Raw genomic sequence first — 25,000 nt, 5'->3', positions numbered from 1 at the left:
AATAAACAAAATAGTACGTGGCGATCGTCGGATTTTTATCTACTTGTGAACTGTTTAATAACTGCGCATGCGCTGTCGAAAAACATGACAGCTTCTTCATGTTAAGAATACCCCCCTTTCCTTTTTACAACATTCTGTAAATGCCGTGTCAGATTATTGTAATGATTACCGTATCTTTACGTTTTGGTATCGCTCTCAGATCGACTACGTTTTATTACGTATAAGAAGTTAATTGTTTAGTAAAGCATGGTACTCACATGCACGTACCTTATTTTTTTTTTGTATTAATCTACATATAATATGTATGCGTATTTTACGACCTGGTATTGCTTGTACATTGCTAGTACATGGATGGCCATTGTCATAGAATTTTTGTTGAAAGAGATCCAACCACACCTCTTCAGATTTGGCGTGGTTAAATACTAGTAGCAATAAAGTTGCAGAACGTCTCTCTCTCTCTCTCCCTCTCTCTCTCTCTCTCTCTCTCTCTCTCTATATATATATATATATATATATATATATATATATATATACAGACGCACATTATATATACATATATATATATATATAAATTATAAAACTCAAATGACCTTGTAACGAGTGTTGTAACCCAATATCCGGTTTACGACTTCCGGTTGCGCATGCGTACATAATCAACGCGATAATAAAACGTATTGTTTTACTGTGTAGGTTTGCAGCGTCCCAATTGTTTTTTTTCGCTATTAAATTAAAAGATATATCAAAATCTGAATTAACTTTAAGTATTATGGTATCTGGGTACTTGATGACGAGTATGGACCCTGCGCAAACATTGGTCTATTTTAGGCCATATATAATAATAAAATGCCAAAGAAAATGCTAAATTGATTTCAAACTCCAAATAATCGAGTGTGTTTTCTGTTTTGACTTTTTTTTTTCTTTGAATAAATTTCCTTCATACTTGTATTTTGTGTTTTTATTTTATTTCATTTCATTTAAAATTTATTTTTCTTCTAATTCATTTTAAATTTATTTCTTATTTTATTTTATTCTACTTTAATTTTAAATTCATTTTCATTGTATTTTCTCTACGAACTATTTTTGTAGATTTATAATAAAAAATACTTACGCAACTATTTGAATGGACAAAGGACTTTGACTCTTCTCAAAACTTCTTCGAAAAACGAAAAATACTTGCATCTACGATGCAATGTAGTGTTTGTCATTAGGAGATGCCTCTCATAAAGTATCGTGACACGAAGATTTTTCGGTGTAAAATTCATGTGTCAGAAGACATCCAGTAAAAAAAAAGGATCTTTTTTAGAAACTCTTAGTTAACTTTACAAGAATTTATAAAAATTGTGTATGTCTGGTCTAGACAGATCACTGATGTTGTCGTTGCTTATCTATGGGAATTAAATGTGATTACCATTTATCAATTTGGCATTTTCTTGGGCTTAAAATTAAAAAAAAATTGGAGGGGGGGCTGGAAAAGTTTTTAATGGCTAAATAGACCAATGTTTTTGCAGGGTCAACACTCGGCATCAAGTGCCGGTATCTGTTCAGTGCACATTTACCTATAAATATGGCAAACCACTTATAATTCAATGGCTGAAAATTTTTATTTTTAAAAATAAACAATTATAAAAATAACGACTCATAGAAATCTGTCTATATTCTTTTTTTTTTTTTTTTTTTTATACATTCATAGAAATGTTTCTGCTATGTCACAAAAAAACAATTTTCTTTACGTCACCAGTGTCACGGTCATACGTTACATCCATAGCTAATATAACATACTGACCCAACGGGTCATGAGTAATCTAATATATATATATATATATATATATATATATATATATATATATATATATATATATATATATATATATATATACTATCTCACTCGATTCTAATAATTTGCTAGAATCTTTCCTCTGATGAAAATATGCATTCTTTGAAACTCCGTGGAGAAAGGATTCTCTTAAAATATTTCTTTTGAATAGCCTGTCTCACAATAAAATTTTATAAATTATAATTTACCGTATTTAATTGAGTACATTTATGCGCGCACACGCACGCACACACACACACACACACACACACACACATATATATATATATTTATAGGTATATATATATATATATATATTCAGATGTATATATATCTATATGCATGTATATGTATATATATATAAATGTACATACACACACATATTTATACATATATATATATATACACATACATACACACATATATATATACATATATATATACGTACATATATATACATACATATATATACATACATATATATATATATATATATATATATATATATATATATATATATACAGTTCAATTACTAAAAATGTATAATTACTACTTACATAACTTGGAAGTCTTTTACTCTCTCAAATCAACGGGAGACAAGGGTCTTCGATGTGAACTTGAGAACGCAATTTTCTCCAGTATATAACCAGTCTATCACAAAAAGTCTTTTTCTATCCGTTATGGTTAAAATATTAATAATATTAACATTAATAATATTAATATTATTAATATTCCCAAATCTATTAATACGATTAGCAGAAGTAATAATACTCTTCATAATGATGATACTAATAGTACCATGACTATTATTAGTTGTAGTGGTCGTAGTAGGAGGATAAGTAGTAGTGCTTGTAGCAGCGTGCATTGTTTTTCTTTCTTTTTTTTTTTTTTTTTTTTTTGCCTTCTTAATTTCATTCTATGCTGGATTTTACAACGAGAAAATTGATGGTCATTTTAGAAAATTATGCGCTGTCACGAACTCAAATAACCGCCATAGGGGACGGGGAGGTGGAGAAAATGTCCGAAGGTGTTAATAGTTATTTGTAACAGCTAAGAAAGAAGAACATATTCAAACCAGCAATTCTGTCAGTATTTAACGCATTGCACATTATTAAAGGTAAATCACACACACACACACATATATATATATATATATATATATATATATATATATATATAGATAGATAGATAGATAGATAGATAGATAGATAGATATGTATGTATGTATTTATATGTATACATACATATATATACATATATATATATGCATTTACATATATATATACATATATATATATATAATCTTATAATAATTATAGTAAATAATTATATATATGTGATTGTCTGTTTGTGTGTGTGCGTCTGTGTTTTTGCGTGTAAATAGAAATTATAATGCTACACGCATTTTCATATATATATATATATATATATAGAGATAGATATAGATATAGATATAGATATAGATAAAGATAAATTCATATATATATATTATAAAGTGATGCATATATATATATATATATATATATATATATATATATATATATATATATATATATATATATATTCCTGTTTTTGCCTGTGTTCGGATTTGTGAGACGGAGCGTGTTGGCCACATGAGCAACCATCTATAATGTTGGTTGGCCTTGATAATAGAGCCACGCCCACATATACAAATCTTCGTATGAATTGATATAACTCATTGCACCGATATATATATACATATATATATATATATATATATATGTATATATAGTTGTGTGTGTATGTGTGTGTGTGTGTATGTGTATTTTTAGCAGTAATATTATGGAGGTAAGAAGTCACTTCTTATCGGAAGAAGACACAAGCATGGGCCGGTTTCAGACCACGTAAGCAACTATCAATATACGACCCTACTTTGCTTGCTTGTTTTTTTTTTGTTTTGTGTTTTTTTAAATTTTAAAAGTTCCCTACTCGAAATAAATTTTCATCTTATATTCATATAAATTCATAAATATGAATTTCCTAGATATATATTTTTAATGTTACTACAAGGAAACGAAAATATAATAGAAATCAATTTGCTTGTTTACATCTAATGCAGCAAAGAATGGCATTTTGTGTTATATGAAGCCGGTCTCTCTAAAGGTATGCTGAAAGTAATTCTACGAAACGTATTAAAATCAAACCGAACATTTAAGTAAGAAACAATGAGGAATAAGAGTTCATTTATGAAATTAATTTTTCTGTAAATCAATATTAAAATTACTAAAACTTATATTTGACGCATATATAATCAGCAGATTTAAAAAAAAAACGGTCCTTCTATAGTATAGTATTTCATTTACTTGAGGTTTAGCATCTTGACTTTCAGCGTAATGTCAGAAATATGTGTGTGTGTATGTGTGTATATGTGTGTGTGCGTATATATATATATATATATATATATATATATATATATATATATATATATATATATATATATTTAATAGTACAGATATATTGCAAGATCCAAATATTTATTTTTCATAGAAAACGACCCCTACAGCCTGCTTATATTTCGCTACGTTGTTTACAGATTCGTTTTATTATGCAGAAACAAACATTTATTATTATGCCAATACCGTCTATTCCATGCATATACTCTTCGGAAAAATTAGAAATTCTTTGCTTAGGTAGAAAATGCATGACGATATAATGGTGTAACAAGAAAATAAAGTTCCCAGAAGACTCAACATCATGTTCTTTATTTGTTCTGGAAACAATTATTCATTTATTACGACAAAATATCGATAGCTCCCGAAACAAATACACTATTTTGACTCTTTTATGAATTTTCTTCTTCGTAATTTTAGAAGGGTCTTTAGCGGTCATTTTTATCAAACATATTGACAGATTGCTGCCCTTTGTAATTTTTATATATTATAAAGGGCATTAATGTGTATGTATGTATGTATGTATGTATGTATGTATGTATGTGTGTTTGAATATCCCGCTAAATCTTTAAAAATAAAAAACCGACGTATCAAGTTTGTATTTTCTGAGAGGGCGATCTATCAGAAGTACAATATCTAAACTCAGAAAAATAATTCATTTTTGAAGTAAAATTGTTAATGAACGTGGATGGGGTTTGATAAAATCATACCTTTATTGCTGCTATCTGTTTTGTACATGTGTAACATTTCGTAACCCATCCATTACCTTAAAATATTGTAATTTGAAATTTGTTTAGAATTTGGAGTAATATATATATATATATATATATATATATATATATATATATATATATATATATATATATATACATGCACATATATATGTATATATGTATATATATAAATATATATATAAAACTGAACGTGTATGGCTGTCTATCTGTCTGTCTGTATGTGTACATTTTCCTTCGCAATAATTCTGTTAATTTCAAACTCGAAATTTGATATACAGGGTACGGAGATTTGGGAAAATCTTTCTGATCTGTTTTCGGCCAGAAATTTGGCTGTTAATGGGTCAAAGTTCAACGATTTGACCTTTAAGAACTTTACCAAACTCCTCCGACAATTTGGAGTCTACACACTTGAAATTTTAGATATAGGTACCTTGGACATGGATCTAACTTAATAACTCGATTTGAGCCCAAAACAATAAATTTTAAAGGGTAATAATAGGGGTGAAAGTTAAAAAAAATGACTCCTTTTTTTTTTTTGCTCAGCATACACCTCCAAACACCCGGGCAACGCCGGGCACACATGCTAGTATAACTATAAAAGTGAACGTGTCGGTGTGTGTCTATGTGTGGACATTTCCCTACGCAATAACTCTGTCAAGTCTAAAGACTCGGTGCTGAGATTTGGGAAAATCTTTGTGATCTATTTTCGGACAGAAATTAGGCTATTAAGTGGCCAAAGTTAAACAATTTGACCTTTGAGAACTCTACAAAACTCCTCGGACAATTTAGGGTCTAAACACTTGAATTTTTTTTATATAGGTTCCTTGGAGATGGATATAATTTAATAACTTGATTTGAGTCCCAAACAATAAATGTTAAAGGGTCAAAGTTTAAAAAAACTTACCGCTTTTTTTTTTTTTTTTTTTTTTTGCTCAACGTACACCTCCAAACACCCGGGCAACACAGGGCTGAAATTCTAGTATATATATATATATATATATATATATATATATATATATATATATATATATATATATATATATATAGAGAGAGAGAGAGAGAGAGAGAGAGAGAGAGAGAGAGAGAGAGATTGGGATGGCTGATGATTCGAATCGAACAATCGTCTGGAAAACTATCTACCACGGTGATGATTTTATTAGGATAAAATACATAATTATATGAATAAAAATTTTTAATTATTTATTAAATAATCATATATTGATATAATCTATATAAATTATTATAATGTTTATGTATGTGAATATATATTTATGTATATATATATATATATATATATATATATATATATATATATATGTGTGTGTGTGTGTGTGTGTGTGTGTGCCTCTGTGTGTGTGCTTTGTTTTTGCTTCCGTCGCCAATGCGTAGCATCGGAGTTTTACAAGTAGCCCTAAATGTTTTACATTTTATTCAAATTGACATTATTTTTTTTGTTTCACATATACATCCGTCAGATATCACTATACGATCATGACACCCTTTAAGGGTGTTTTATAGTTTCAGGATAGGCAGATAGTTGTATTATATGAAGTCAATTTCGTCGGCGCAAAAATCAAGTTTCCACTATCCACAAAATCTTTGTCCAATTCATAACACACGCACAGAAAATAATAATATTCACTTGCCTAAATCTATTGGAACGCTCTGGCGTTAGTCTTCAATTTTTCTGATAATATCGCATGTTCCTCTGTCAGCTTACTCCGGTGTCATTTTTGTTTGTTTGTTATTTTTTTTTTTCAGAAATATATTAATATATTCCTGGATGATATAAATTTGAATAAAGTTCTAAATGTGAATGTGTTTTTTTTTTTTCACTTTAAACGTATGGACAAACCTGTTAAGTTATCAGAAAACTTAATGTATCATTAAGCATTGTTGCTGCATTCTATATAAACATATATTGAGCTGTTTTCTTTTGGATATGTTTCCGAATTTATACGTGGATGACCATTTCAATAAAGTCAATTCTATTCTCATGACAAAGAAGGAAACCATACAAGTTTTTCAAGAGGAAATAAACAAAAACAATATACGCCCAAACACTTCTCTCGTAAACAAACACCTGCTTTTTATCTACCTACACCAACAATGAACTTATTTACAACACTCTATACGAACTGCGAATTCAAATAAAAAAAATACATATATAAACTACATCACAAATCATAAAGCCAAAACTAAAAGAACAAAACAGTTTTTTATAAGTTATTCACATGTACATCACATGTATAATAATTGCAAACATGCATATTTTCATGGAATTAAACACTGACTTCAGGAATCTTTGGTAAATATAAAAGCCATTCAAGTAACAATTCTTGAAATAATCTTTTCTTTCGAGCATTGCAACATTAGTATGGGTTTAACTAAAACAATCTAATTTATCTATAATAACAAATATTCCAATGACTCTTTAAATTAGTACTCATTGCAATCTTTGACATTTTCTGATCTTAAACAAAGGTTTTCGGTCCTGATTTAATTCTTGTTGTTGTTCTCAAATGTCGTACTCCTGAATGTTGTCGAAATTAATCAATTTATGTTTGTAATGTTCCCCTTTATTATAAAAATGTGTCCTCAGTTCTCTATATTTACAATAGCTGGTATTCGTTATGATCCAACCAAGTATACTCCTGTTAGCCTCCTCCCTGTTATTAACAAAGTTTTTGAAAGGTTAATCAACGACAAGCTTGTTTATTTACTGTAAAGTCTGGGAGTCTTTAGTGATGTTCAATATATCGTTCTTAGACTTCGGTTAGCAGGTGATATATGCACCTCTGTACCTGAGCATATTTGTCGGCTTATAGAATGATTTAGAAGATGGTAGGGCCATCATACTTGAAATTTCTAAAGTGTTTGACAAAGTGTGGCATTGTGTTCTTTTACACAAACTTCAGGGTTATGCTATTCATGCAAATGTTCGTGGTATTATTATGTTTTTTTTTTTCATGATTGAAGTGTGATTCAAAATCGTGTTTTTTAAAATTTTTTCTGATGTCTCTTAGGGCTCTATTTTAGGTCAATATCTATTTCTTTCTCTATATTAATGGTTTTCCAGTGAATATTATTCAGAAAATTAACACGGTGCCTATGATACCACTCTTTATGTTAGTGTTACTTCCCCTACCATCTTCTTCGGATCAGTTGAAATAATGCAGCTAATCTAGATTTTTTTTCTGAGTTCTATTTTACATTGGGCGTACGATATGACTTGTTCATTTAATCCCGTTAAAACTCAGCATTTGTCTTTTAATCGAAGACATGTCTCTTCTGAAATTTACCTGGCGTCTTCTGCTCTTGAGGGCACATCGACTCTGAAATATTTTTTTCATCAAATCTCTGTTAAAGTTAATATATTAAATAAATTGCTCTTTCTCTTTCTAGTAATTCAGCACTCTGTATGACTCAAACACTTTGTCACACCTTGGGTTTGTTTCCATCTGTAGCCAAAACCACTATCAATAATTTCCCACAGTCTTTATCTGTGCCTAAACCTAAATGTAGATTCCACGAACAAAGCTTCTTTCTTAGAACTGTACGCCTGTGGAACCCTCTTCCGATTACCTGCTTTCCAGCTGACTACAATCTTATTAACTTCAAGTCCAACGTAAACAAGTTCTTGATGAACCGCCCCCCTAAATAATCCAATTTACAAAATAATAATAATAATAATAATAATAATAGGGTGGTGGTTGTAGACCTGAATGTGAGAGCTGGAACTCTTCCGACTTTCATTATATATCAATATATATATCTATAAAAGTGAAACTGTCTGTATGTCTTTGTGTCTGTCTGTCAACAATAACTCAGCCAATTTTCAGTCTACAGACTCGCAATATGATATACAGGGGATTGAGATTTGGTAAAATCTTTGTAATCCGTTTTCGGACAGAACTTTGTCTGTTAAGGGGTGAAAGTTAAACGATCTCTACAAATCTATTATCAGATTATCTAGATCTGGTCATATATGGCTGATGAATGTCTGTGCCATATAGGTTTTCTCATAAGATACAGCAATGTATCCATTGGTTCATTGGCCTTATACCTTCCTCTTCTCTGCAATTTCTTCCTAGCGGATTGGCTCTTGTTTTTATTTTTTTTACGCAAGAATCACCATTATCAAGGCCCGGAGGTCACTCGAGGATAAGAGTTAATCGATATACATTAGTTAATGTGATTATAGCATTGTAAACCTAAGTAATGACAATTTTGTAAATTGGATTACTTAGGGAGGCGGTTCATCAAGAACTTGTTTGCGTTGGACTTGAAGATACTTGGATTGTCCGCAGCTGGAAAGCAGGCAATCTGAATAGTGTTTTACAGGCGTGCAGTTCTAAGAAAGAAGTTTTGTTCGTGGAATCTACATTTAGATTTAAGCACAGAATAAGAGTGTGGGAAATTATTGGTAGTGGTTTCAGCTAGACGAGTCTTTTTCGTGATAGTTTTGTGAAGGAGGAAGGTGAGCACATGCTATGGAAATTATGAGAAAGTAGAGACAGGCTCCCAACGTCTATTCGCTGGGAAAGAAGTTGCAAGGAAGAGAAAAAGCCATCCCCCAATGAGCTACGAAGTCTATTTTGAACACTGTCAAGGCAGGATAAGCTACTTCTAGCAACTTTTGCCCAGATGGGAACCTTGAGTGCTTTATTACAGTTTGGTTGACTTTTGTCTGGTACTATTCATCGATTCGCTATTTTGATATCACACTGTAATACAACTTACTATTCCAGCTACTTATTTCCAAGAATTGCAGCCGCGTGATACTCTTTTCCTGCTGAGAGTTTGCCCTGCGTCTGATCTATCTAAGTAAGCGTCTCCTGTTTCTGCGATAATCGTCTTTCAATTTTGTGAGCTACTCGCATAAAATGGCTTCACACCTTTCTGCAACAATTTCCATAAAATATATTAGCATTTTACTGCAGGATTGAAATATGACGTAATGATCTCGGTAGTGCAAATATGTGTGTCTTATTAAATTTCATCCTGGTGTGCATGAGGGTGATGGTTGTAGATCTGAATGTGAGAACTGGAACTCTTCCGACTTTCTTTATATATCAATATTTCAATAAAAGCATGGACTAAATACTAATATCAACGAAAGGCACCGTCTTTTTCTAAAAAAAAATAAATAGATATAAGGTTATCCGACTAACAAAGTATATTTTTGTAGTAAACTGTTATTTAATTAACTCTCTATGAATAATATTACAAGATCATCACTTTTCATATATATATATATATATATATATATATATATATATATATATATATATACTTAAACAGTTGTGTTTCTGTGTCATATCTCTTCCTTGTCTATAAACATGATAAGTATTGTTAAGATGATTAATCGAAATTAGAACAGGACTCAGAAAAATCAGAATATTTTAAGGTATCGGAATCGGTATCCAATTCGGAAAAAAATAGTCTTATTTCAGATTCCAAAACCATTCTTTTAATTGTTTCCTTGACAACAACAACAAAAAATGGAGCAAACTCAAATTTATTTAATTTTTAGAAGCTGTTCATTCGCAACATAAGATTAAGGACCAGACTATTGGTTATAAATCCCACTAGCAAATAAATTTGTTTTCTCAGAATCTAATTTATTCCTTTAATTGTTACATTAGTGTAAAAGTCCCTTTTGTAAACATCTTATTCGCTAAACGATTCAGGGAGTTCACAACTGATGTTTTAAGATTTAATATGCTCTAAGCAAGGTTTTTCAATTTCGCTGATGCCGTCTCGACACTCATTCTCTGCCATCGGCTTCTTCTGAAATAATGTTTCTGATACTTTTTCGCTTTGGGCACAAGTGAACAAAGTAGATATAAATCTCACGATGAGTTTATAAAAATCTTGAATAAAATGCATTTTTGGCCAAGATCAAAGTGTAGTATCTGTTCTTCAGATGCTGCACTTCCATTTCTTGTTCTCTTTCGGTGGAGGAACAGTCCTTCACGACTGAGACAATTTTTATTTTTGTACCTTTCCTCCACGTTAAAAACCGACCCTGGTGTCTAACTCTATCCCGTAGGAAGGCATTGTAAATAGGTACATTTAAAATTAGACCCCCTCCTCCAAAAACAGAATGGAATCCGGGCATGTGTTACTATAACTAGCAGAACAATAAAGAGATTAAAAAACAAATATGCAAGAAATACATTTTATAAATAATTAGACTCTTCTACCTAGCCAGATGAGTTTATTTGTGTTTAAACTACTTTTAAAGTACGTTTTAGTTCAAAACAAACTAAATGTTTACTCTGTTGAACAAGAATAAAAATCGGCTGTCCATAATTCCTTCACAAACGCCTTTGATAACCACACACAATCGCAAACGCGGGTAAGAACACATTAAATAAATGTCAACAATTGAGCAAAAATGTTGTTTTACCAGTGTTGGGGGGGGGGAACAATTAGAGAAGATTAAAAGAATAGGCCGGAAATTAATATCGTTTTACGTTTAATTTATGTAGAAATTCTAACATAATTGTTTGTTTTCCTTTTCGCCACGACATCATACAAAAATAGAACTCACTTTGAGGGGACAGGGTGATTTAGCTAACGAAGTTAATATATTTGTCATTGATATTATTATTATTATTATTAGTAGTAGTAGTAGTAGTAGTAGTAGTAGTAGTAGTATCTTTTTCTTTTTACAATAAAGCAAGTCAATCTAATAACTGGCTAAATCTTTGTAATTACGTTAGGAGATATGAACATTTAATCACAGAAAACAGATAGAGTATAGTTAACATAAACCCGTCACAATGTTAAGAATGGCTTTCTAAATAGTTGCATTATAAAGTTAAAACCTATTCTTGACATGGGGCATGCTTTGTTAACTATTCTGTTGCTAAACCTTTTTCTTTTTATTATTTTGTATCGTTCAATCGTTTATGAAAATTTTAAATGGCATTAACGATGACCAAATGCAAATGAGATTTGTTTTAAAATCAAACAAATCTACTCTCACAATTTTCAATCGATTACATGTAAAACATCCGAGAAAAATATTTACAAAGATTTACACTTGTAATCTACGCCCAAGTCCTAAGTGTATTTTTACGTTTTGTAAAATATATTCAGATATTACACCGGGGATAATATCAATTGAACATAAAAAAAAACATCGTATCTCTTATTAAATGTTACATTTTTTGTTTAAAAGAAACAGAATCGGGAATTTAGAAAAAGATCAGTAATTGTATCGGAATCGGGAAAAATTTTGAAATTATCACATCACTAATGATGGCTTCATTATCTACCTGCAGCTGCAACAAAATGTGGTATGTTGACGAAGAGGAAAGTATTGGACCTGTTCTGATATAAGACTTCATGCTTTCACTTCTTTGTCTGCGAAGTAGGAAATCTTTGTAGAATGAAGCAATTGTGTTATCTTTGTATTAATCTAGCCTAAACCTTTCTGAAGCGGGAAGCTAAATTATCTCTAAATTAAAGCCGATAGTTTACGGTGGTGAACCCTGCATCCACAAAAGGGGAACTCTAGAGACGAAGGACATAGGATAAGCTAAAATCCGTCACCATTGTCAGATTAAAGCGAGTCATGAGACTAAAATGAGGGTGCACCATGTCTTGACAAGCTCAGTGGACTGACCTTCACCCCTGACCTGATATGGTCACATACATCAAATCCGTTGCCTAGATCGCTGGGAAATGGTTGGATTGTTCTACCATCCAGTCGGTGTCACACTGCCAATGTAATCCTTTACTTGTATATGAGGCAGGTATGTCCTAAAGTGGAATACTGTTGACACATATGGGCAGGAGATACTCGCTGTATCCTATCCTGCCTTGATAGAGTTCGAAACCGACTCCTAAACCTAGTAGGTGATGCGTTTTTTTCTTCCCCGCAGCTTCTTTATCACTGAAGAGACATCAGGAGTCTGCATCCTCTCTATAGTCATTTTCATGGGATGATGTTGTCGTCTTAACTCCAATCTAATGCTCCTTAGACAAATCCTCACAAAAACACTCGACTAGCTATAACCACAATCAACAATTTTAGCCACTCTCTATCTGGGCCTTAATCTAAACCGAGATTCCACGAACACAGCCCCTTTCCTGTAACTTTCCGCGTGTGGAACACAGTTCCGTTGGCATTCTTCCCGACCGACTACATTATAACCTTCAAGTCTAATGTAAACAAGTTCTTGTTGAACCGTCTCCTAAATAATGAAATTGTACTAAACTTACACCATTAACTATTACTTCACTGCCACATTACACTCATTAACCCATATCCTTGGATGGTTTTAAGGCCTTGATAAGTTGTGTCTTCCTTGTAAAAAAAAGCAATGTTTCTCATTTGAGAGAAAAAATGGTTGAGAAAATGGCCTGAGATCCCATAAGCTTAAATTCGAGAAACGAACGTAACGCAAAAAAAAAAACTATTACGCTTATAAATGGTTTGATTCGCATTATCGACAAACTATAGTGCTCGAATCTTTAAGGAAGCGATTTGCATAATAGTCATAATTATTAATTAATGATAAATACATGAATTCATTCGTGCTGTGCATTGTTTACCTGTTGCGCGTGATTGCCGACTTGGGCTTTCTTTTGACGAAAATTGATTTATTTTTGAGACGTGAATCATTTTGAATTATTTTCTTCGTTGGTATCATTCGAGTAATGGACATTTATGGAAACCTTATAGATGACCCAAGATTTTAGTTCTGTTTTCGTTTTTCGGACGTTTTTATTTTCATATCGACATTTTGACACTGTCCCCGCCCCCTCTCCTCCCTTCCTATCGCAATTTTTCTCTTTCTCTTTCAATGTCACTGTTTTACTCTGTCTCTGTCTCTCTCTGTCTCTGTCTCTCTCTCTGTCTCTCTGTCTCTTTCTCTCTCTCTCTCTCTCTCTCTCTCTCTCTGTCTCTCTCTCTCGTTTCTTCTGGTTCAATAATCGGTTTCTTTCTTTAAATGATATTATTGCTAATTTACAAGCGGCACAAAAGGATATTTCTTTTTGATGTTTCTATGTGTGGGACCGATATTTAATTTATGTGATTTCCATTTGATTATTTGGGGTTTTCCTTCATATTTTCTAGATTTATTTTGATAATAATGCTGAGTTTTTATTTTTCGTTTTGAATGGAGACTATATATATATATATATATATATATATATATATATATATATATATATATATATATCAATGTAAACAAATCTATATATATATCAATGTAAACAAATCTCAAAGAAAATTTAATTACGTGCTTATTCATGAATATATATATACATATATATATATATATATATATATATATATATATACATACATATATGCATACATATATACCCCTATATATATATATATATATATATATATATATAATTGGATATACATGTATATACATATAGATAGTAATGAACATGCACATATATAAACAGATACATATGAATATATATATGCAAGCCTGATAGACAACTGATAGGAAAAACCGATTCTCAACAAATGTTCGGGTTTAAGGCTTACTTCTCTAGAAGACGTGTTACACAGCGAAAGAAGTTGTCTATTGATAAATGCATATGTTCTCCTGACGTTTAAGACATGCGCCACTAAAATTAGTAATATGCAAATATCTTGGTGAAAATAAATAAAATACTTTGCTCTAGGTGTGAATGCATATTAAACAAAATGGGGTTTTTCTTACTCATTGCGACACAGTTGCTGTCCTTGGTTGTACCATTTTCTTGTTAATCTACACTGAATATAAAGAGAACTCTGAATCTCACTCCACCTAACCGTATACATAAACACACACAAATATATTTCCTCCAATAAAATAAGGAATAGTATTATAGTTTGAAAATGTAGACGCTACATAAAACATCTATATGGTCAGAAAATAGCGTATATTTTTGCGCATACTATCAGGTGCTTTCTTTCGTCATTATAAAATCTTATATTTTTTTCTTAGGGCAGTCACATTACACAACGAGACATACACACCGGTGAGAGCACGCTTCACTCATTAATTAACATTTCCTTCTTCCTCTCCCAGCGAAATCGGAACACAGTTCTAATAAGAATACCGCCTTTTTTCAACGTTTATTAACCTACGTTTACCGTTACTGATTTCGTCAAATATACTTGGAATAACGATCCCTCTATTAACAAGTCTCGGCCACTATTTATTGGCTGCTCGCATGCTTTTAACAAATTTAGAGAAGAACGGAATAAACGATTTCCGAACGGTTAAAACACACTCATGAAAAAAAAAAAACTTTTGTCGTTCGGCAATATAAAATCGGATGGCTTGTGCCTTAGAAAAACGTCATTTATCATCATAGTACCTTCACATACATTTTACTACATTAATACAGAAATACCTACTTTTAAGCACGGTTACTAAATCGTGGCGTCATTTCATTGAGAAAAATATTCTGTGTAGGCATTCAACGATATTTATCGTTGTTTTACATATAATATGAGGATGTTTTCGAGTTAAGACATATTGAGAAACATATTTTGTATCGAAAATATTCGCTTTAAATATGAAAACATCAAATAAACGTATCTGATATGACCAAAAACACGACCATTTTAAATTAATAATTTTATACACTCATACGGATTTATTTATATTTGAAGTCGAAAATAATTTTCTGATTCGAATTATGTACACGTACTTCGTTTCGGAACAGCGTGCAAAGGAGAGAAGTGCTTCTACAGGTCTTGAACCAAATCAGAGTTTCGAATCTGATATATTTGACCCAAGAGACATTCCTTTTCCTTTCTTTTTTGCTTCTTATTCGATTTTTTCATATATAAATCTATAAGTACTCCTGCAAAACTCTTTCATTTAAATAATATGTGTTTTAATCCTACTCAATTGGTTTGTTTTACTGTCAGAATTACCTTTTCGATTCATATTATTTTCATGTTATTAATCAACTCGAAACAGCAGCGCCCGCCAACGCACACCAATGAAGTAACCACATTAAAACAGCAGTTACCGCCTAAAAACAACAGTAATCGACTCGAAATAACAGTGCTCGCGACTGCCTGTCACTGCCCGCTACTGTCAAATAGTAACACTGCTTACATAAAAATCAGTCAAAAATCCTCATGGCACCCAGTGTCTAACAGTACTCGCCATTGGATGACAGTACCATAGAATGAGTGACTACACGAATATTGAAGATAGGCCACTTCATTTCAAACCAGTCAATTAAGGCTCGACACTGATCATGATCGATAGTGATCAAGTGCATGTAATCTTCTGAAAACTCCAATGATTACCAGTGATCGCCATTAAAGACCGAAAATTTAATTTCGGAGTAGTCGAATAGTAGTCGATACTGATCATGGCCGACAGTGAACGATAAAATTAGACAATGACAGTCTGAAAGGCAGTGAGTGCCCATCAGAGAACGCGAAAAAATGAATTAAATATATCAAAACAGCACTAACCGCCAGGGACTATCAAGTGACAGGTTACCAGTGGAACAAATCCCGGAAACTGACTACATGATTTAAGTTCAGAGCAGTCTACTCAAGAAAGACTGATCATTGCCGTTAGTTACTGCAGGTTTCAAAGGCAATCAGTGCACGCTAGTACACACCAGTACACGTCTGCACCCTCAAAGCAACACTAATCGTCAGTAACCTCCAGTGCTGACAAGGATAAACAGTGGCTTCCGCTGGCTGCCACTTTGAAACAATGCCGGACATTGGAAGTTAAATGGTTTATATTTGGACCAGGGATGCAAAGAACGCCAACGACGTCAGTGCCCGCTTTTTCCAGGACTGACAACCGTTGTTTAATCTTTTATCTAATGAGAACAAGGTCTTTTACCGAATCCTGACTTTCTTTCATACTTACACTGAGCAATATCGGCACACGGGTACTGCTAGTATTCAAATATTATTTCATGAGATAACACACAAACACACACAAGCAGACACCCACTCAAACACATACACACACACATATACATATATATATATATATATATATATATATATATATATATATATATATAAGAAAAAGATAATTCCAAAGGTTTAATATATTTTAAATCAATAAACCAATAGTAGTGTACATATATCAGTAAGAATTGTAAATTTACTCAAATAGTAAGCAACATAATTAACGTTTACGTAGTCGAGTATATATATATATATATATATATATATATATATATATATATATATATATATATATATATATATACTGGCCAAAGCTAAAAAAAAAAGAAAGAATAACTTCATATTTGTATTTTTTCAGACATTACAATTGTTTCGCCATAAGCAAGACGATTTTAAATTTTATATTATTTAAAATTTTCGTAGTCACACCTCATCAAATATATTTTTTAAAAACACAAAGTTTGTTCGTATCTTTACACATTTTCATTTTGTTAAAAATACATCGGGCAGTAAGTACCAGCCCCTCGTGCTTTTTAACATGTCCACCATCTGTGTTAAAGAAATTTATATGGGTTTTATTTTCGTATATTTGTTCTAAATTGCGGCGAGAATAGTTCCATTTGGACTATTTTGAAACCGGACAAAAAATTCTAAATTGATGAGATTTATGATTTCTTACTTTTAAATTATTATTTTTAGCGTTTTAATTAAAGTAATTTGGTTAGATTTTAATGTTTACTCTAGATTCAAAACTCTTACATAGTAAGTTTCGTATTTTGTGTATTACTCGGTGATTTTAATGTTAAATTAGGTATTACTGTAATGCTGTTGTATTCTGTATATTAACATGAATTAAATACGACAATACAATATAAAATAAAATAAATTAAGATAACTATATAATCCCTATTGATATCTTAGGATGTAAACGAATAATATTTATTATTATTGTAAAAAAAATTAGTTTTTGCCAGTATATATATATATATATATATATATATATATATATATATATTTACGTGTGTATTTTTACCGTGCTCGATCTATGTGTAGTGTCACAAAAATATATGACACACCTTACACTATAAAATAAAACACCGATGAAAGAACAATTTAATGAAATAGCCTCACGAATCCTGATGTGCAGCTTTTTAAAACTTACTATCTAGTACTACTCACGTATTGATACTGGAAATATACACCTGAAATAATGTGCATACATTATGAACATTGCTTATATATATATATATATATATATATATATATATATATATATATATATATATATATATATATATATATACTAGCATTTCAGGCCGGCGTTTCTCGGGTATTCGGATGTGTATGTTGAGCAAAAAAAAAAAAAAAAGCGGTAGTAGGAAGGCAGGCTCGAACTCGCACCGCGAATGAGGAAAAGAACAAGGAAAAAACCTGACGTCTTCGTTGTTACGACCACCGCCAAACCGGAAGTGACGTAGGTTTAAATTAAGGCAAGATAATTGAAAGGAGAGGATGACTTTCGAAAATATCGGTGAAAAAAGCAACTTCCCTGTTGAAAAGTGCCCAGTCGAAGGTGAAGATATTAATGTTTTTGGCCAATTTGTCGTTATTTGTCGTCTGAAAGGTCGAACTGCAAAACGATACTGATCATGGTAAAATTCGTCGCCTCTGTCGAAAGTTTTAGGTGGACATGCAAACATGCATACATACATACATTTATATATTGGTAACTAAAAATTTTCAACCCAAACCGATAAAAATGCTTGACCTATTTCTGAATACCCTTCATGTGAAATTTCAAGTGTTTAGAAGAGAAATTGTCTGAGTAATTTGGTAGAGACCGCAGAGGTCAAATTTTTAAAACTTTGACCCCTATTATGACCTCTGAACATTTACATGAGCTCTCAAAGATCAAATCGTTGAACTTTGACCCCCTTAACTGCAAAATTCCTGGCCGAAAACCGATCACAAAGATTCTCCCAAATCTCAGTACCCTATATATCAAATTTCGAGTCTGTAGACTTAAAATTGAGAGAATTATTGTGTAGAGAAATGTACGCAGACACACAGATACACAGATACACAGACACATTCATATATATATATATATATATATATATATATATATATATATATATATATATATACATATATATATATATAGTAATAATAATTATGTCAGCTCTTTAAGAACTTGATTCTTACTGTCGAGCACTATACATCGAAATGAAATAAGTGGATCACTATTATGTAATCACAATAAGGATTTACAGGATCATTTACAAAGCTTCGAAAGCTTTACTTTCTATTCCAGAAGAAATTATCTTTTTTTTAATCGTCTAAGTGGCCCTTTACATAGAATTCCAACGAGACATTATTTCTAGCCCACTAGGTGTCTCATCTAGTGCGTTTTGTCTTGCCTTCTTGCGGTGGAAATAAAAAATATATTACATACAAAATACATGTTAATATATTTGTCAGCATTAAGATTGAGTTATGTTCAAAAAAAGGATATTATTATAGTCCTTAAAAATATTAATTTACAAATTCTCCTTGATTTCACTCTTTCTTTATCCTTCTCCTTATCGCAAAAAACAAAAACAAATACCATCTACGCAAATAGCGATATATCTGAACAGTTAGGTGTGTCAGAAAGTTCGTGAAAAATAGTGAATAATTCCACTCCGTCTTTCCAAGTTTATAACTCATCGAAAAATATAATTCAAGCCCTAATTTTTTTCTGAATTAAAGGAGCAAGGACCAAGGTTTCATTAAAAACAAAAACAAAAAAAACAAACAATGTGTTTTTTTTTAAAAAGGTTTTAAACTTCAGATTTTACAGGTAAATTTCTAAAAAACACTACTTTTTTTGTTTTAAATTTGAATATATTATTTATTGACCTTTTCTCTTCAATCTGTGATATATAACACTTTGGTGAGTAAATTAATTATTTACTTTTTAATAGACATTTCAAAATGGGAGGCGTGAATTATTCGACTACCTGTCTTTCCAAGTTTATAACTTCTCGAAAAATGTAATTCAAGCCCTGATTTTTTTCAATTAAAGGAGCAAGGACCCAGGTTTCATTAAAAAACAAAAAAAAACAAAAGGAAAATCAAACAAAAAAAAGGTTTTAAACTTCGAACTTTACAGATAAATTTCTAAAAACACTATTTTTCTGTTTTAAATTTGAATGTATAATTTATTGACCTTTTCTCTTCGATTTGTGATATATAAAACTTTGGTGAGTAAATTAATTATTTACTTTTTAATAGACACTTGAAAAGGGGGGGGGCGTGAATTAAAAAAAAACGTTTGTCTAAAATATTATATTCGGTTTATTGGAAAGAGCATTAAATTTCACATTGACCCTGAAAATATCGTAAAAATAGAATCAATAGAAAATTTTTGATAGATTTTTAAAGTTTAAAAATTGAAAAATATTGAGTTCGTAAAATTCATTACTGTTTTTTAAAAAAATAAAAAAATATATTTCTATTACTTTTAAAACAACTTTAATAGTTTATTTTGGAAGTATAATCCATAAAGAAAATAAACAACCCACTTTTAAAAGAGAAATTACGAGTTTTTATATTTTATTCGTAGTTTCGTGTTAGGGGTGTCAAAAATTCCTACAAAAATTCTGATACACCTACCGAACAGTCAGCTTGGTGAACGAGGGGTAAGGGCTTCGGCTTCTTACCATGGGGTCCCGGTTTCCAGTCTCGCTGGGTTCGGCCGCTCTGATGAATCGTGGACGGCAGAGCAAGTGTCGGTGGATAATTGCATTTTAAAAACAATATATATGCCGCTCCCCATATGGACGTACTAAATTGGTTAAAGGGAAAATTATTCTCAACTCGCATTTAGGTTAAAATGCACTTTCGTAAATAACTGAATTCATACAAAACGTATCGCAAAAACAAAAACAAATAACATCAATATATACATATATATATATATATATATATATATACATATATATATATATATATATATATATATATATATATATATATATATAAGTGAACGTGTCTGTGTGTCTGTGTACATTTCCATACGAAATAATTCTGTCAATTTTTAGTCTACAGACTCGAAATTTGATATACAGAGTACTGAGAGTTGGAAAAATCGATATGCTTTGTTTTCGGCCAGAAATTTGGCGAGTAAGGGGTCAAAGTTCAACGATTAACCTTTGAGAACTCTACTAAACTTCTCCGACAATTTTGGGTCTAAACACTTGAAATTTTAGATATAGGTTCCTTGAACATGGACCTTACATAATAAGTAAAGTTGAGCCCAAAACAATAAATTTTAAGGGGTCATAATAGGGGTCAAAGTTAAAAAAATTGACCTTTTCTTTTTTTTTTTTTTTGCTCAGCGTACCACTCCAAACACCCGGGCAACGCCGGGCACACATTGCTAGTATATATATATATATATATATATATATATATATATATATATATATATATATATATATATAATGATTGATGTAGAGAAAGAAAGGTATGAAGGAAGCAAACAGGAAAGGGCTAATTTGGAATTATTCTTAGCTGTTTTCTTTATAAACCCATTTTTTTCCATAATTCAAATAATTTCGATATCAATCGATGACACAACGCGTCACGTACATACACATCTTTCTCTGTCTCTGTCTCTGTGCCTCTCTCTCTTTCTCTCTTTCTGTCTATCTGTCTATCTACAGAGTACTTAGTGACTTCCCAGACAGATCGTTAGAATAACTGAATGAATTATCTGCTTCCTACGTCTGAAAGCATACAAAGCAACTACCAAATTATGCTGGCTCCTGTTATTATTGTTCAATGGGTCATGATGACCGAATTAAAAACATGCAATTGATTTTACTTTTAATTTAACGGTTCAAAAACACTATGCAAGTGCAATATAGATTTTAATAAGCATATATTTTTAAAATTAAACTGATTTTTTTTTTTAAATCAAATTTTCGAATGAGAAAATATTCTTCTTTCAGGAAATACAGACAGTTACTTTTTTCTTCTTTTTTCGTGTCATGGTGAAGGTAAATCTTGTGACGTCTTTAAAGGTTGAGAAATTGACTCTGAATGAGATGAAATGTCCGATATAAGTGCGGAGCGTTGGTCGTATGCGTGGGCCAAAGTAATACTAGGACATCCACTGTTTGAGAAGCATTTCACATTCAGAATTTTAAAGTTAACGGTTGAAAAAATTGAGAAGAATTGACATCTGTTAATCCCTTTTAATAATATATTTTAAAGATCGAAGTTACACTGAATTTATATCAACAAAACTAGTAACAGGTTCAATTCTCGACTTACGAGAGGTGTTAGTCTAGCCGCACTGATGAGTGATAGTGTGTGTGGATGACTACAAATATAGTTTAAGCCTCCCTCTTTGGGTAGAGCACTGTTGTAAATAACCTCACCCGTTACTTAATTAGCTGAAAAATTCGAGGCTCGCTGTTTCTTCGTAAACAAGCGGTTTGAGCACTATAAAGGTGGTGGACGAATATTGTTTAAAATGTTGTTTAAAATGGACATTTTTTGAGATCATTTGCGGGTGCCGCTTCCGTAGTTGGATGGGAAGAAATGCCGGTTATCAACACGATGGTTTTACGTTCAATCCTCGGCTTGGGAGAGGTGATAGTCTAGCCGTATTGATGAGTTGTGATACAACGAAACAGTAATGTATGTGGATTACTACATATATATATATATATATATATATATATTTGTTTAAACTTTGACCCTAATTTTGCCTTCTTAACATTTATTGTTTTGGACTCAAATCAAATTAAAATGTTTGATCCATGTCCAAGGAACCTACATCTAAAATTTTATTTTAAAATTTGCGGAGGAGTTTTGTAGAGTTTTCAAAGGTCAAATCGATGAACTTTGACCCATTGTCAACCAAATTGTTGGCAGAAACCCGATTAAAAAGATTTTCCCAAATTTCAATACCCCTTATGTCAAGTTTCGAGTCTCTAGACCGAAAATCGGCAGAGTTATTTGGTAAAGTAATGTACACAGATACACACACAGACATTTTCACTTAGTTTTTGAGGCTTAATGCATTTATAGTTTTTTTTTTTTTTTTTTTTTTTTTTTGTTAAAGGTGGGTGCAGGATTGTTAGGGCGAATTATTTTTAGTTTCAATTAAAATTTTCAGATTTTATATTTTATTTATTTAGTTTTTTGTTTGTTATTAAATAATGTTAGTATATTTGTCCCGGTGTTAAATGAGATCCGTTTAAAAAGGGGCTGTATTTTTGTATAAGTATGACTTCTAGTAATTTTAGTCGTCGTATGCAATTGTTAAGATATCGAATGTTCAGTAAGATATTTCTAATGCCGGACGACTGTAAATTTTTATCATGGGATGTTAAGTGATGTATTATTGCCTTGTTTTCAGCTAATGATAGCGTAATTGTCGAGAGAGTGTTCTTGTTGTGTTGCGAATGTATGCGTTGTATGAGTTTTGGAGTGAGTACGGCGACATTCTTCAAAGTCGTGAATAAATTCACTACATTAGTTTGGTTTAGTGTGGTGTTAGTATTATTATCGTTTTTAATTTTTAAATCGGAGGTTTAAATTTAGTAGAATATATGATTAGTTTGATTTCTTTGTTCTCGTCGGTTGATCTCGTGAATCATTTAATTAGATTTGTTATTCTTTTTTCATCTGTTTTGTACTTAGTGTGTAGTTGGTTTTATAGTATACTTGAGACTTGTCAGGATTATGGTTTATGATTTTGTTGTGGAGTGAGTTTAAATACAGTTTCATGTGCTTATATAGGATTTTATTGGAAACATTATTGTTCGTTTTATGTTTATTAGTTCTTTGTAAAATATCTGTTAGCAACTTTTGGGCGCCATTCTGTAAAATTGCCGATTGAAAAATAAGACCGCTCGATGAATCGAAAAGATATCCATAAAATTGGGGAAAAAGAATAATTCTGTCGTGTTCAATCAGATAAGCTTGAATAATGACTTGCTGCCAATATATATATATATATATATATATATATATATATATATATATATATATATATATATATATATATATATATATATCAAGAAGAGCTTATAGTTCTTTAAAAGAAGGGTTAAGGTGGTGGGAGAATTTAAAAAAGAAGATGCCAACAACAACTCTTATATATATATATATATATATATATATATATATATATATATATATATGTTAATTAATTTTAGTTTTTTATAAACTTACTACTGATTTACATATTAATACACACATAGACACATGGATATGTATGTATACATATATATACATACATATGTATATATATATACATATGCATATATATACACATATAAACATATATATATTTAAACATATACTTATGCATATATATAAACATATATATAAACATACATATGTATACACATATATATATATATATACACACACACATGTATATGCATTATACTATATACAATATATGGTGTGTGTGTGTGTGCGTGATGATTGTATATAAATTCAATGCAAGACAAGCACATTTAAATTTTTAAACTTATGTGCATATAATATGCACCTAAAAATTATTAGAAAAATTTGCTTCCACATCATTTTCATCTCTATTGCAAAAAGCTAATTCAACTTAATATAACTATTATTGTGATGTATGCACATTAATCTTTATAATGATCGGTTTATTCGTATTTACTCTTATAACATACAAATATACGAATATACATGTATATACGAATATATACAAATATACGAATATACATGTACATATATGTATGTATTTTTTGCAGCCAAATATTTTTACTTCTTTTTTGGAAGGCTTTTTTTTTGTTTACAAATCACAAATGGAATTTAAGTAAATTTCAAATTGCATTCTAATCAAACGCTATTTGTCTATGATAATTGTCAAGGAAAAGACAGTCGACCAAGGATATCCGGAAGGGTCCCCACTTCTTCATTTTCAGGACTTCCAACAAGAGGCAGGTGAGGACGCCACCCATTTCCCATATCCAAACACATTTTGACTCCCAGTAATTTAAACTGGCACCACCAATGTGTCCATCAAATTAAAGGACACACGCCACAGGTTGGCAGTAGTGGTTTGGGGATCACACCCGTGTTC

At 31.1% G+C, this 25,000-nt stretch overlaps 1 protein-coding gene across 4 annotated transcripts in view; it reads right to left on the bottom strand.

The window, feature by feature from the left end:
- Window positions 1-25,000, bottom strand: part of LOC145283706 (vitamin D3 receptor-like) — a 567,378-nt gene that overhangs the window by 198,948 nt on the left and 343,430 nt on the right. Inside the window, exon 1 of one of the 4 annotated variants that reach the window (XM_080132734.1) lies at window positions 2,371-2,486. The exons of the other annotated variants lie outside the window; for them this stretch is intronic. The gene's annotated coding sequence lies outside the window, so the exon portion shown is untranslated. Of the gene's footprint in view, window positions 1-2,370; window positions 2,487-25,000 lie in introns of those variants that run through there. 4 annotated transcript variants of the gene reach the window in all.

Source organism: Euprymna scolopes, chromosome 8 (genome assembly GCF_053919585.1).
Source record: "Euprymna scolopes isolate OS-2025 chromosome 8, ASM5391958v1, whole genome shotgun sequence".
Lineage (NCBI taxonomy): Eukaryota > Metazoa > Mollusca > Cephalopoda > Sepiida > Sepiolidae > Euprymna > Euprymna scolopes.
The sequence above is the reverse complement of the archived record's forward strand: the minus strand, read 5'-3'. Positions and strand labels throughout refer to the sequence as shown.